This window comes from Solanum tuberosum, unplaced genomic scaffold, assembly GCF_000226075.1.
Source record: "Solanum tuberosum cultivar DM 1-3 516 R44 unplaced genomic scaffold, SolTub_3.0 scf00206, whole genome shotgun sequence".
NCBI classification, from domain to species: Eukaryota; Viridiplantae; Streptophyta; class Magnoliopsida; order Solanales; family Solanaceae; genus Solanum; species Solanum tuberosum.
Window position 1 is genome coordinate 765,328 of NW_006239131.1, and position 13,284 is coordinate 778,611.

The 13,284-nt window shown below is 39.0% G+C and overlaps 1 pseudogene; it reads left to right on the forward strand.

Moving 5' to 3' along the window:
* The window catches only part of LOC102601856 (putative late blight resistance protein homolog R1B-16), a 68,217-nt pseudogene that overhangs the window by 39,370 nt on the left and 15,563 nt on the right, over positions 1–13,284 (forward strand).

Below are 13,284 nucleotides of genomic sequence, written 5' to 3' on the forward strand. Positions count from 1 at the left end.
CCATTCCAAAGCCACTAAAAATTTATTGTGATAACGCAACAGTATTCTTCTCCAAGAACGATAAGTACTCCAAATGTGCCAAACATATGGAATTAAAGTACTTAACTGTCAAGGAAGAAGTTCAGAAACAAACAGTTTTACTTGAGAATATTAGAACTGATCTCCTGATTGCAGATTCGTTAACAAAAGGCTTACAACCAAAGAAATTTAAAGAACATATTCAAAGAATGGGTCTTGGTTGTACTTATGATTGATATATTTATGATGTATTTATACTCTGAGCTCAAATTATGTGTTTCTGATATACATTAATGAATTTCTTATTTCTCATAATCGTGTATACATTATTGTTTTGAGATATTACAAGATAAGTCTCTATGAGACATTATTATGGACCATAATGTTATATGTTTTTATAGCTTATGAACCTAGTATGGTAAGTTGCTAATGTAGTAGTATATGGAAGGAAGTATGTAGCTTAAAATTTATGTACAACCGCCATAACTCGCATTAGTAGTTTGTTATATTGTGGTATGTATGATGGACATTATAGAAGAGATTTATTATACACGCAACTAATGTTTATGAAATATTAATTTTATATGGTCATTGGGCCAAGTGGGAGAATGTAAGAATTACTATTAATTATTTCTTACTTATGGCCCAAGTTTACTTGTAACTCAAGTAATACCATAAATAATATTTAATAAGGAATAGATCTCGTCCGAACCTTGGTTACTTGATGGACGTACCAGATTAAGTCATAACCTCTATAAATTGGTCCTCCCTCCACCCATTAGGGTTATCACATATTCTCTACAATAATTCCATCGCTGATGGTTGTGGTAACATAAAGTTAGGGCAATGAGGTAGAAACCAATTTACGACTAACGCTTCCGCTTCTCTCTGTGATGATATCTTCCGCATCAGGTATGTGCCCCTAACGATCTCTATGTAAGATTATCGTATTCAAAATCCTAATATTATGTATTAAAGTATTTAATCTTACAAAAAGGTGCAAAGGATTGCCTCTTGTGGTTATCTTAGCTGCTGGAATAATTAAAAGGAATAAAATGAATGAATCTTGGTGGAGTGAAGTTAAAAAAGCTCTATTTTCCTATCTTGATTGTGAGACTGAAGACTACCGTCGGGTAAGTATGCTTTTAAGTTATGATAACCTACCCTATTATTTAAAGCCTTGCCTTCTCTACATGGGAATGTTTCCAGAGGATGCGAGCATTCTAGTGTCTAAATTGATAAGTTTATGGATCGCAGAAGGATTTGTGCAAAACAGAGAATCTGGGAGATTAATGGAAGAGGCAGCTGAAGGTTACTTGATGGATCTCATCCACAGTAATGTGGTAATGGTTTCAAGGAGAGGATATAACAATAAAGTCAAATACTGCCACATCCATGATGTAGTGCTTCACTTTTGTTTGGAGAAGAGTAGAAAAGAAAAGTTTATGCTGGTAGTGAAGGCAAATCGTTACCAGTTTCCACCTTATGATTGGAACGAAAGTCGAGTGTAACGACCTGAACCGTCGTTATTTAGGAGGAACAAAAATCTACGAAAATTATGGGCCACTGTCCCGCCACGGCGGGCCTGTTGCCGCTAGAGCGGCGGCGCCAGGGCGGGATAAATGAGGGCCATAGCGGGATAGGTGAGATAGAACGTAAATTACGAGAAATCCTATTTTCTCCATCTTCCTAAAATACCTAAATAAGTAATAAAATACCCTAGAAGCCTCAGAAAAGCTGCTCTAAGCTTGGGAATGAAGGAGAAGGAGATTTCTAGCATGGGGATGGTGAAATCTTACGAATTCTTGGCTAAATTCACCATCACGAACCCAAAAAAACTCGAATCGAAGTCAAAAACTTCGTGCAACTGCTTGGCGCCCATGTAGGCTAGGTTTTTACAATTGAGTAGTTATAAATCTATGCTTACTACGTAATATATGTAAATCAATGGTAGGGTTGTGTGTTTACCTTCGTGCACCGAGTAGTTTCCATGAATAATTCCTAGAATTCATAGTAGTGGGTTTATGTCTTGTGAGGGGGGGAGGGGATTAATGTGTTGTTGGAAACTAGATTTGCTATCATGGATAGCATTGGGTCAAGAAACAAGGACATGAAATCAAAAGTGGACCTAGATTCATGAATGTATGCTACATCCGATAAAATGAAGTGATGAAATTCAGGAATTATGATGAATTGTGATTAAACCCTAATAAGAAATCATAATGATGAACTAAGGCTGAGCTTGATTGATATATATACATATATGGTAGGGATTGAGGATAAATTCATAGGTGATCGTTGTGATATCTTGATTGTGTGATGTATGCTTGTTCTTGCTTTATTATGATACTTATATATGTATAAATATTGCAATGTTGATCAAACTTGTTGTAAATGAGATAGATGAATTATCATTGCCATGAAATCATGAATGTGTTTAGGTGGATTTCACCCTAGGGGAAAGAAGATTTTGTTAGTGTGAATAAAGTTAAATTAATGTATTATGTGACTATGGTGGGGTAATGTGACGAGGAGGCAAGGGTATGACGTGAGTGGTTAGTTGAATTGGTGGTGGTGGTACATGGGGATTGACTATGTGTTTAGAATGGTTAAGCCATGATCAAGAATCCGATAACTGGGTTGGTTAAAAAGGGTTTAGTCGTTAGAATGCTAGTATGATTTGGAGGTTTTTCAATGAAAGGGTGAAGGTGGAGTTTAGACTTGATACTTGGGAGTTGTTTAAATTACCTTATAAGTTTAACTAATAGTGTGTCCAAGGATTTAATTTATAAAACCATAGTGTTATATTTACTCCCGTTTTCTTAAAATTTCTGCATGTTTTTACTATTGGGATATGAGGGTTCTCCGACTTAGGTGTTAGAGTGGTTGCCCGCATGTCTCGGTGGGTTGGGTCGTGACAAATTGGTATCAGAGACTAGGTTACCGGTCTCCCCATACAAGAGCAAAATTTGAAGTAGACTCGTGCGGATTGGTCTTTTGACGTCCACATCGAATCTTGAGGAAGCTACGAAGGATTCTAGGAAATTGTTTCCTCTCTTCTCTCCTTTCGTGCGAGTGTCGCTTGTGGTATGAGTTGAGTCCAATTGGTATCTCCCGATTCCAATTGGTATCTCAACAAGGTGAGCTGGACATCGTTGATATGACTGAAAGGATACAAGCAAAAGTTAATTGGAACTTAGAAGGCTCCAATTGATATCTGGCCTTAGGGGCTGTACAAGGCATAAATGCTCAGTAATGGCCATCTATGGGGGGAATTAACCAATAAAGTTAAATTGTTGTGATGCGTGATTATGACTGTGAATGCGTGACTTTTGTTGTTGAATTAACTATGAATGTAAGCTCCTTGTTGTGTGAAATGACTGTGTATGTGGAAGTAATTGTTTTAGGAGTCTGATTTACTGATGATGTGGAGCTGTTATAGTTGATGCGGAGTGGTTAGAACGAGTTGGGTCATGTATTATGGTTTGATTTGGGATAGCCAAGGATCGCTCCTAGTCAGAGGATTATTGGAATTTAATGGTATGATAAATCGGGGGACCCTTGGGAAAATTAAGGGGAAACGAAAAAGGACCCAAAATTTTGGGTCTGGGTTCTGGTCCCGTCTGAGCCGTTGGGGCGGGATTATTCCCACCATAGTGAGGCCACCAGAGCGGGATTATTCCCGCCAAAGTAGGACAGGGCGAGGCAAAATCTCAGCATGCCTCCCCTATTTCCCTTAGTTCCAGATTATCAACCCTTAACGATATCCAGATTGACCCCAACAAATATTTCGGTGCTCAGCAGTCGGAAACAGTTGATAAATTGAGTAATTAACTGAAAAGATATGAAAACCGCAGAACAACAAGCATCCATGTACTACAAAAACACAGTGAAGAGAAAGGTAAAAGCAGAGTTGTCCAAATTACAAGTCCAAAAGGGGCAAAGGGAAAGCTGATCAAGGACTCTCGGACTGGGTGGTGACGATGTCTGAATCGAGGTTCTCTGTGGGGTATCACGCTAGACCAAGCCTCATTCAGCATAGAGAACTCCCTGAAGTCCGGCAGCTCAAGTCGGGGAAGTTCCTTGCCGGGGGCCACGCAAGTAAATATGGTCTTGATAGTCTTCCACATCTGAAGCATTAGACGATCGCCGACACACCCTTTCTCCTCTCCTTGCGCAGCTGGCAGCGGAGCATTTCGACCTCCAGGGCAATGCTGGGTGGAACCAGAGTGAATTCAGTATAAGCACTCCCCATCCTCTCCCAAACAGCCTCTAAGTCTTCCTCAACCCGTGCACCTGAGAGTGGATCCTCGTCGTCCAAATCCACGGCCGCCTTACTGCTGCTAGCCTTGCTTATCCTCCTTCTCTTGCCTCTAGAAGTGGAACCTGACCTGACCAAAAGAGGGTGAAGTGGGGGATCTATGGAAATTACCTCATCAACATTGAAGAGCGGCACTCCCGCTTGCTTGCACAGTGCAATGATGAGTTCTGGAAGGAAAAAGGCCTTTTTGTTGCCCCGATAAAACATCTTCCATTCGAAGATGATCTGTGCAACCACGTTCAGTTGTATGCCCTGTATGGCGCATCCACCACCAAAGCTCGGGGAAGGTCACGTCGGTGCGGTTTCCCGACGGGCGGATCCTCCTAGTCACCAAGTGAAGTCACCTCTTAGCATCGGGTGACCAATCCGTGCTAGTAATACCCTCCGCAGTAGCCCAGTATACCTGATCCCGACGCGTAGGCTCAACCAACGTATCCCTCAACCACTCTAGATCCATCCCCCTTAGCTTGGCCTCGAACTCCGCATTTGAGGCATCGGGTAGCTCTAGTACTTCGTTGATAGCGGTGGCATTCAAAGGGATGTCGACTCCCTGGACCCGGATGACAGGGTAAGAGTCATCCCAATGGACGGTAGGGAGGATGGCATAGAACTTCCTCACTCAGGTGGAGAGCGCATCTGGTGGAGCCTCAGTCAACGAAATCCACCCAAACTCCATCAGGCGGGCATAAAAGGCAGGTGCCTTCTCCTCTAGCTTGTGCAACACAAAACCCCTCTCACAACAGAACCCCGTGTTGCGATTGTCTTGATGTCTCTCTCGACTAGCGACATCGGGAAACCGGATGAAAGGCAAGTGTTCGTTGTTTTGTCCTACCATTGGAAAAGTATTCAATGAGTTGGAGATAAGTTAGAATGCGAAAGTGTAGTCGGGGTAAGGCTAAAAAGTAAGAGTTACGAAAAGAAAATTTTCGTGTTAAGTGTAGGCCACTGTTTGGCGAATCTCGCCACAACGGCCATAATCCTGCCCTGGCGGGATTATGAAGGCTGCCATAGCGGGATGAACTTCAAATGCGATAATGCCGTCTCTTTGTCCCAAAAGCCTCCTTTTCAACAGAATTTTAGCAGATCAAAGTATATTAACTACCCTAGAACCTAAATATGCGATTATATTGGTGGAATAACTCCTAAATACCCCTCAAATTCGAGTTTTAAGCAAAGGAACTTTTCAACTTCCCCCCACCCATTTTTGTATCGATTTACCCATATTTTTATGAATTCCTTATGCCCATGACGTTGTGGAAATGTTGGGGACGTAAGGGAAGTGACCATGCTATGTTTAGTATACCAATCAAACAACCTAGTTCAAATTTCAAAATAACTACCCCAAAACCGATTCTAACCAATTAAATAGCAGCATGCAATCGTTGTCAGTCAAGTAATGAAGTAAAGAGCATAAGGAATGAGAAATTACCTCAAGTTTTGACGTTCGAAGAAGAATGATCGAGAGGGTTTGGGAGGGTTTTTGGGAGTTTAAGGGAGAAATGGGAAAATATTTTCCCTTTTCCCCCTTTTTTGGTTCCCGATCTCTCACTTTAGCGGGAGATCATCGTCACAACAGCCCCGCCTCAGCGGGAGGGCTCCCGCTCTGGCGGGCTAGACTGTGTAGTTCAACCACTTTCGTTTCCGTGTGTTGTTTCAATTTTCGTTCGACCTTTGGGTATGGTACCTTACTTGTATCCACTAATTGGGAAGTCACCACTCGTGGAGGTGGTTTCGTGATAGCCTTACGCATTAGGTTGAAGTACTCCAGAAATTAGGGCATGCGATTATCCGTGTACTAGTCATTTGGGGACGAATGAGGGGTAAATTGGTATCTACTGTAACGACCCAAACCGTCGTTATTTAGGAGGAACAAAAATCTACAAATATTTTGGGCAACTATCCCGCCACATCGGGCATGTTGCCGCTAGGGCGGCGGCGCCAGGGTGGAATATGTGAGCGCCATAGTGGGATAGGCGAGACAGAACGTAAATTATGAGAAATCCTATTTTCTCCATCTTCCTAAAATACCTAAATAAGTCGTAAAATTCCCTAGAAACCTCAGAAAAGCTGCTCTTATCTTGGGAATGTAGGAGAAGGAGATTTCTAGCGTGGGGATGGTGAAATCTTACGAATTCTTGGCTAAATTCACCGTCACGAACTCGATTTTTTTTTAATAGAGGTCAAAAACCTCGTGCAACTACTTGGCGCCCAGGTAGGCTAGGGTTTTTTACAATTGAGTAGTTGTAAATTTGTGCTTACTATGTAATATATGTAAATCAATGGTAGGGTTGTGTGTTGACCTTCGTGCACCGAGTGGTTTCCATGAATAATTTCTAGAATTCATAGTATGTGGGTTTATGTCTTGTGAGGGGGGGGGATTAATGTGTTGTTGAAAACTAGATTTGCTATCATGGATAGCATTGGGTCAAGAAACAAGGACTTGAAATCAAAAGTGGAACTAGATTCATGAATGTATGCTACATCCGATAAAATGAAGTGCTGAAATTGAGGAATTATGATGAACTATGATTAAACCCTAATAAGAAATCCTAATGATGAACTAAGGCTTAGCTTAGTCGATATATATACATATATGGTAGAGATTGAGGAGAAATTCATAGGTGATGGTTATGATTCTATGACTGTGTGATGTATTCTTATTCTTGCTTCATTATGATACATGTATATGTATAAATGTTGAAACGTTGATCACACTTGTTGTAAATGAGATAGATGAATTATCATTGCCATTAAAGCATGACTTAATTATATGATCTTGAAGATGTACTTGTGATTGTGATTGTGATTGTGATTGTGGTGCGTGAATGGGATCGGTTGCCACGTTCCAGCATAACTAACTTGGATCGGATTGCCACATTCCGCAATAATATGGGATCGAATTTCCATGTTCCGACATAAACATGGGATCCGCTGCCACATTCTGGCTCACTAACTGGGGATCGGTTGCCACGTTCTGGCATGCTAACTGTTTGAGTTTGGGTTCCGTGAGAGGACGAATGATGTGCTATTAAATGCTAATTGTTCGGTGTTCGTGTGCTTGTTGATAATATGGTATATGCTTGATATACGCTTGTGAGTATAGTGTTGTATTGGTTGTATAGGTTGTACTTAGTGGACACGTGTTATGGCGATATATAGTTGGTTGTTCGTGGGATGTAATGGCGAGAATAGAGATAGTAAATGCGATGGAATATGTTTAGGTGGATTTCACCATGGGGGAAGAAGATTGGGTTAGTGTGAAGAAAGTTAAATTAATGTATTATATGACTATGGTGGGGTAATATGACGAGGAAGCAAGGGTATGATGTGAGTGGTTAGTTGAATTGGCGGTGGTGGTACTTGGGGATTTACTATGTGTTTAGAATGGTTAAGCCATGATCAAGAATCCGGTAAGTGGGTTGACTAAAAAGGGGTTAGTAGTTAGAATGCTAGTGTGATTTGGAGGTTTTTCAATGAAAGGGTGAAGGTGGAGAAGCGAGTGGTTTATTTTATGATCTTACTAGTTGGTTTCTTATGTTATGTGGTGGGCGTCGGGTTGACCGATGATGCCTACCAGTACGTATGTTTGTACTGATACTACTCTTGCTATGTCCTTTGACATAGTCTGGATGCAGGATTGGTGACATTTCATTAGGTGAAGACGAAGGAAATCTCCAGCAGCTTCTATTTTTCCTTCCGTATGGTGGGAGCTGTGTCTTTTATTTATCTTGTCCAGTTTGTACTTTTAGTAGCTCTTGTACCTGTTTAGACTAGATCCATGGGAGTTGTTTAAATAACCTCATAAGTTTAACTAATAGTGTGTCCAAGAATTTAATTTATAAAACCATAGTGTTATATTTATTCCTGTTTTCTTAAAATTTCTACTTGTTTTTACTATTGGGATATGAGGGTTCTCCCACTTAGGTGTTAGAGTGGGTGCCTGCACGTCCCGGTGGGTTGGGTCGTGACATCGAGTGTGCTTCAGTTTCAATAATGCGCGTTCCAAGTTTTCATCTCTGAGATTCAAAACACGGACGAAAACTTTCTACCAACACTTGAGGTCAATGATAATGACGAATGGAGTACATTATGTGTGGATTCCCTTCCGTGATGTTTATCAAGACAGACTTCTTAAGGTTTTGGATTTAAGTATTATGTGCCTTTTCTGTTGTCAGATCAATTTATACCACTTATTCACCTGAAGTACCTTGCAGTTGACACACTTTGCTTTAATATTCATCCAGAATTTCATCTGCCCCATCTGGAAACTTTATTTGTGAATTATCATTGTGCGTCTACATTGTTACCAGCCACTTTTTGGAAAATGGAAAAATTAAGGCATGTTGAGATTACTACTGTTGAATTTGATTTGGAAAACAAGATGCAGGGGATCTTTTAAGAATCCTCTAAATTGGAAAATTTGAGGACATTTGGGAAAGTTGTGTTTCCAATTGATCAAGTTGATAGCTTGGATGTGTTGTCACGGAGGTGTCCTAATCTTCAAGAACTTCACATCTTTGTTCATAGCGATAATGATTCTGCAGAGATTTATCTCAAATTGGAGAGCTTTAAGAAGCTTCACATACTTCGCCTTTATATTAAGTCGTCCCAAGCTGTATCTAAGTTACAGTTGCCTTCAAATTTAAAGAAGTTGTTACAATACAACATTCATAAAGAAAGCATGATTCCTGTCATCGCGGGACTACCAAATCTGGAGTATCTCCGATTAGCATGTAGAGATCTTATTCAATCCAAAGAATGGTGCCTTGGAGATATCATATTGCATAAACTTAAACTCTTGAAACTGGTGTCATTAGGTATCTCAAGGTGGGATGCCTCAGAGGAATCCTTTCCCCAGCTTGAAACACTTGTGATAAAAAGGTGTGATGAGCTCGAGGAGATCCTTATTAGCTTTGCTTATACTCCAACACTGAAACTGGTTAAGTTGATTCAGTGCAAGAATAAATTTCTGGAGGCGTCAGCTCAAAGAATCAACGAAGAAGGCGAAACGATTGAAGGATGCGATCGTCTTAACCTCATCTTTACGGAAGAAAGTAGAAACAAACTCATATGTTCTTTTTTTAGTATCTACGTGCATCTTATTTGATAACAATATGTTCAATACAGGATAGTTGGTGAAAAATCTGTAATTCAAGTAAGTGCTTGTCACTACAACACAGTGGTCTTTCAGTTTTTTTTATTAGATGTTTGATATCTATTAGTTACTCTATGTCGATCTCAAACTGACGAAGATGTATTTCAATTGGACAATAGCATTAAACTGACGAAGATTTCTATTAGTTACTCCATGTTGATCTCGATCTCATTTTCTCTTCTACAGATATAGGAAATGAAAATTTTCTAAATTCAGCAAATATCACAAGCTGGATTGACTTTTTCTTTTTAACTCCTTCGGATAATGTAGGAGTGAAATTCAGTCTTTCCTCGCATCCTTTGGTATGTTCTTTCAACTGATTGATTTGAAATGTATGACTGATCTTCAGCATTCCCCGATGGATCAATTTGCAACCAAAAAGAAAAGAAAAAGTCAACCACGAGTCATAATTGATCGCCTTTTCTTTGATTCATGATTAGGTAATTGCTGAGATGACTGATGTCAGAGTTGACAAGAGTGTGGAATGTACTTCAACATTTGTATATATGTGTCCATGATGTATGCTTTCAGTTGCAATTGAGTTTATTTTAGTGACGCGGAATATGTTGCCAATGGTGCCATCGAGAATGGCAATGTTTAGTGAAGAATAGTAAGGTGAAGAAGGTGAAGAAATCGAAGGTTACTGCTGTTGAGGCTGTTACAATGATTGACAACTCTGATCTCAATGTTTTTCTAGTTGATATATCAGTGAGTTGTGAATTTGAAAAATCTAATATGTATTGTGCAATTCTTCTGTGAAGCTCATTTCAAATCGTTGATGCCCAGTTTAATAGTAATGTTAGTGAATCTTATATGTTTGTGTGTATTCTTAAAGAATTTCAATTATGTGCAGATTGTTAAGCCTCTTGCCATTTTGAGTTGAGTTGTAATAAGTAGCAATCTGATTTTTTTGTCATCATTTCACCATTGAGATTGTTGAGTTCTGGCTGTTGGACCAAACCATTCAACCATGTGAAAAGAACATTTGGTGGGACTAAAGAAGGTATTGTAGGTTGTTAAGATAAGTGTGCTTCTTGAAGTGGTTCGTTAAATTTCATAGGGAACTCGTTTGAATTTAGTACATTGAAATGGTCGAGTTCTAGATCTTGGTTCCAGCCATTTAATCCTGCGAAGAAATCATATGGTTGAACTAAAAAAGGTACTACAAGTAGTTGAGGTAAGTATTCTTCTTGAAGTGGTCGTTGAAGTTCATAGGGAGTTCATTTGAATTTAGTACATTAAAATTGTCGAGTTCTATGTATTCGTTCTACCCGTTCAACCCTACGAAGAAATTAGTCACTGGAACCAAAGAAGGTACTGCAGGTGGCTGAGTTAAGTATATGCTTCTTGAAGTGGTTTGTTGAAGTTCATAAGGGACTCGTTCAAATTTAGTACCTTGAAATTGTCGAGTTCTGGTTGTTGGTTCCAACCATTCAATCCTGTGAAGAGATCATTCGATTCAACTAAACAAGGTACTACAGGTAGTCACTACAAAAAATAATAAATTTTGCGATAATTATTTAGCGATAATAATATAATTACTGCCATTTTATTATATTTAGTGCCAATAATATAATAAAGATATTTATAATCAATACTTTATATAAATATCACTAGAGGCTTTGGCACTCTGAATACAATAATATTAACTCAATTGTCACTAAATATTTCTACGACATAAATATTTTTGCTAAAAGAAAAATCTATTGTCACTAAATGACTATTTTTCTATAGTGGGTTGAGGTAAGTATACTTCTTGATGTGGTTTGTTGAAGTTCATTGGGGACTCATTTGAATTTAGAACATTAATATTGTTGAATTCTAGATCTTGAATCCAACCATTCAACTCTGCGAAGAAATCATTTGATGGAACTAAAGAAGGTATATCATGTGGTTGAGGTAAGTACACTTCTTGAAGTGGTTTCTTGAAGTTTATAGGGAACTCATTCAAATTTAGTATATTGAAACGGTTTAGTCCTAGATCTTGATTCTAGTCATTCAACCATTGCGAAGATATCATTTGGTTGAACTAAAGAAAGTAATTCAGGTGGTTGAGATAAGTATATTTCTTGAGGTAGTTCGTGGAAGTTCATAGGGAACTCGTATGAATTCAGTTTATTGGAATGATTTCTAGAAATGTATTGAAACGTTCCATTCAACAACGAAACTCAAGAATGTGTGGCAATATATGTATAGGCACCTAATAGAAGCAAGTCAAAATTCTGAACAGGAGACTAATAATCCCATGTTCAACATTTGAGCTAGCATCTTATTATGACAAAATCTTCTCTCAATCTTTTGTATCATCATAGTGAGAGTTTGAGATTGATATTAAAGATTTTAGTTATTGCTTGTGCCATGTGCTTGAGATCCATGGGTTCGAGTCGTTTGCTGGGATATGTGATGTGATATTGATTGTGTATAAGAATGAAATTTAGATGGATTTGGTTGCTTTTGTAAGTTATGTTTTTGTTCTCTAGTAAATCTTTCAACCTCCTAATCAAGTTGTGAGGAAGAGAGGTACAAAAAGCATGAAAGAGATTAAAAAAATAGTCAAAGTAACGTTATTGATAAGATTATTAGGCGAAGAACATAAATTGGATGGGTGGATCTTCATGCCACATTTATGGAAGTTGTGCAACAACTTGGTGAAGGTGTTGAAATCGAGGAGGATGGATCTTCATCCCACATTTATGGAATCTAGGAAACAACTTGGTGAAGGTGTTGAAATCGAGGAGGATGGATCTTCATCCCACATTTATGGAATCTAGGAAACAACTTGGTGAAGGTGTTGAAATCGAGGAGGATGGATCTTCATCCCACATTTATGGAATCTAGGAAACAACTTGGTGAAGGTGTTGAAATCGAGGAGGATGGATCTTCATGCCACATTTATGATAGTTGTGAAACTACTTGGTGAAGGTGTTGAAATCAAGGAGGATGGATCTTCATTCCACATTTATGCAAGCTGTGCAACAACTTTGTGAAGGTGTTGAAATCGAGGCGGATGGATCTTCATGCCACATTTATGCAAGCTGTGCAACAACTTTGTGAAGGTGTTGAAATCGAGGTGGATGGATCTTCATGCCACATTTATGCAAGCTGTGTTACAACTTGGTGAAGGTGTTGAAATCGAGGAGGATGGATCTCCATGCCACATTTATGCAAGCTGTGCAACAACTTGGTGAAGGTGTTGAAATCGAGGTGGATGGATCTTCATGCCACATTTATGCAAGGTGTGCAACAACTTGGTGAATGTGTTGAAATCGAGCAGGATGGATCTTCATGCCACATATATGCTAGCTGTGCAACAACTTGGTGAATGTGTTGAAATTGATGAGATTGGTGATCCTACTACTCAGGTGATAACATCGAGCAGTGCTCAACAACAAACAACCAAAGAGTGTATTGTTGAGGTAAATATGATTCTTGAAGTGGTTCATTGAATTTCATTGGGAATTCATTTGAATTCTGTACATTGTAACGATTTCCATTATCCGAGAAATGATTAAACATATAGAAATGATGTCCACAGTAATGAGTGTCAATCTGATTTTGTCCTTTTGCCATTGAAATCGTTGAGTTCTAGATTTTGGATCAAACCATTCAATCTTGCGAAGAAATCATTTGATGGAACTAAAGACGGTACTACAAGTGATCTAGGTAAGTATGTTTCTTGAAATGGTACGTTGGAAAATAACTTATCTATTATATAGGATTTCATCTTCTCTATGGTGACATTAATCAAAGGGAAATAATCTGCAAGTCGAAGTGCTTTTTTTTCTCTTAA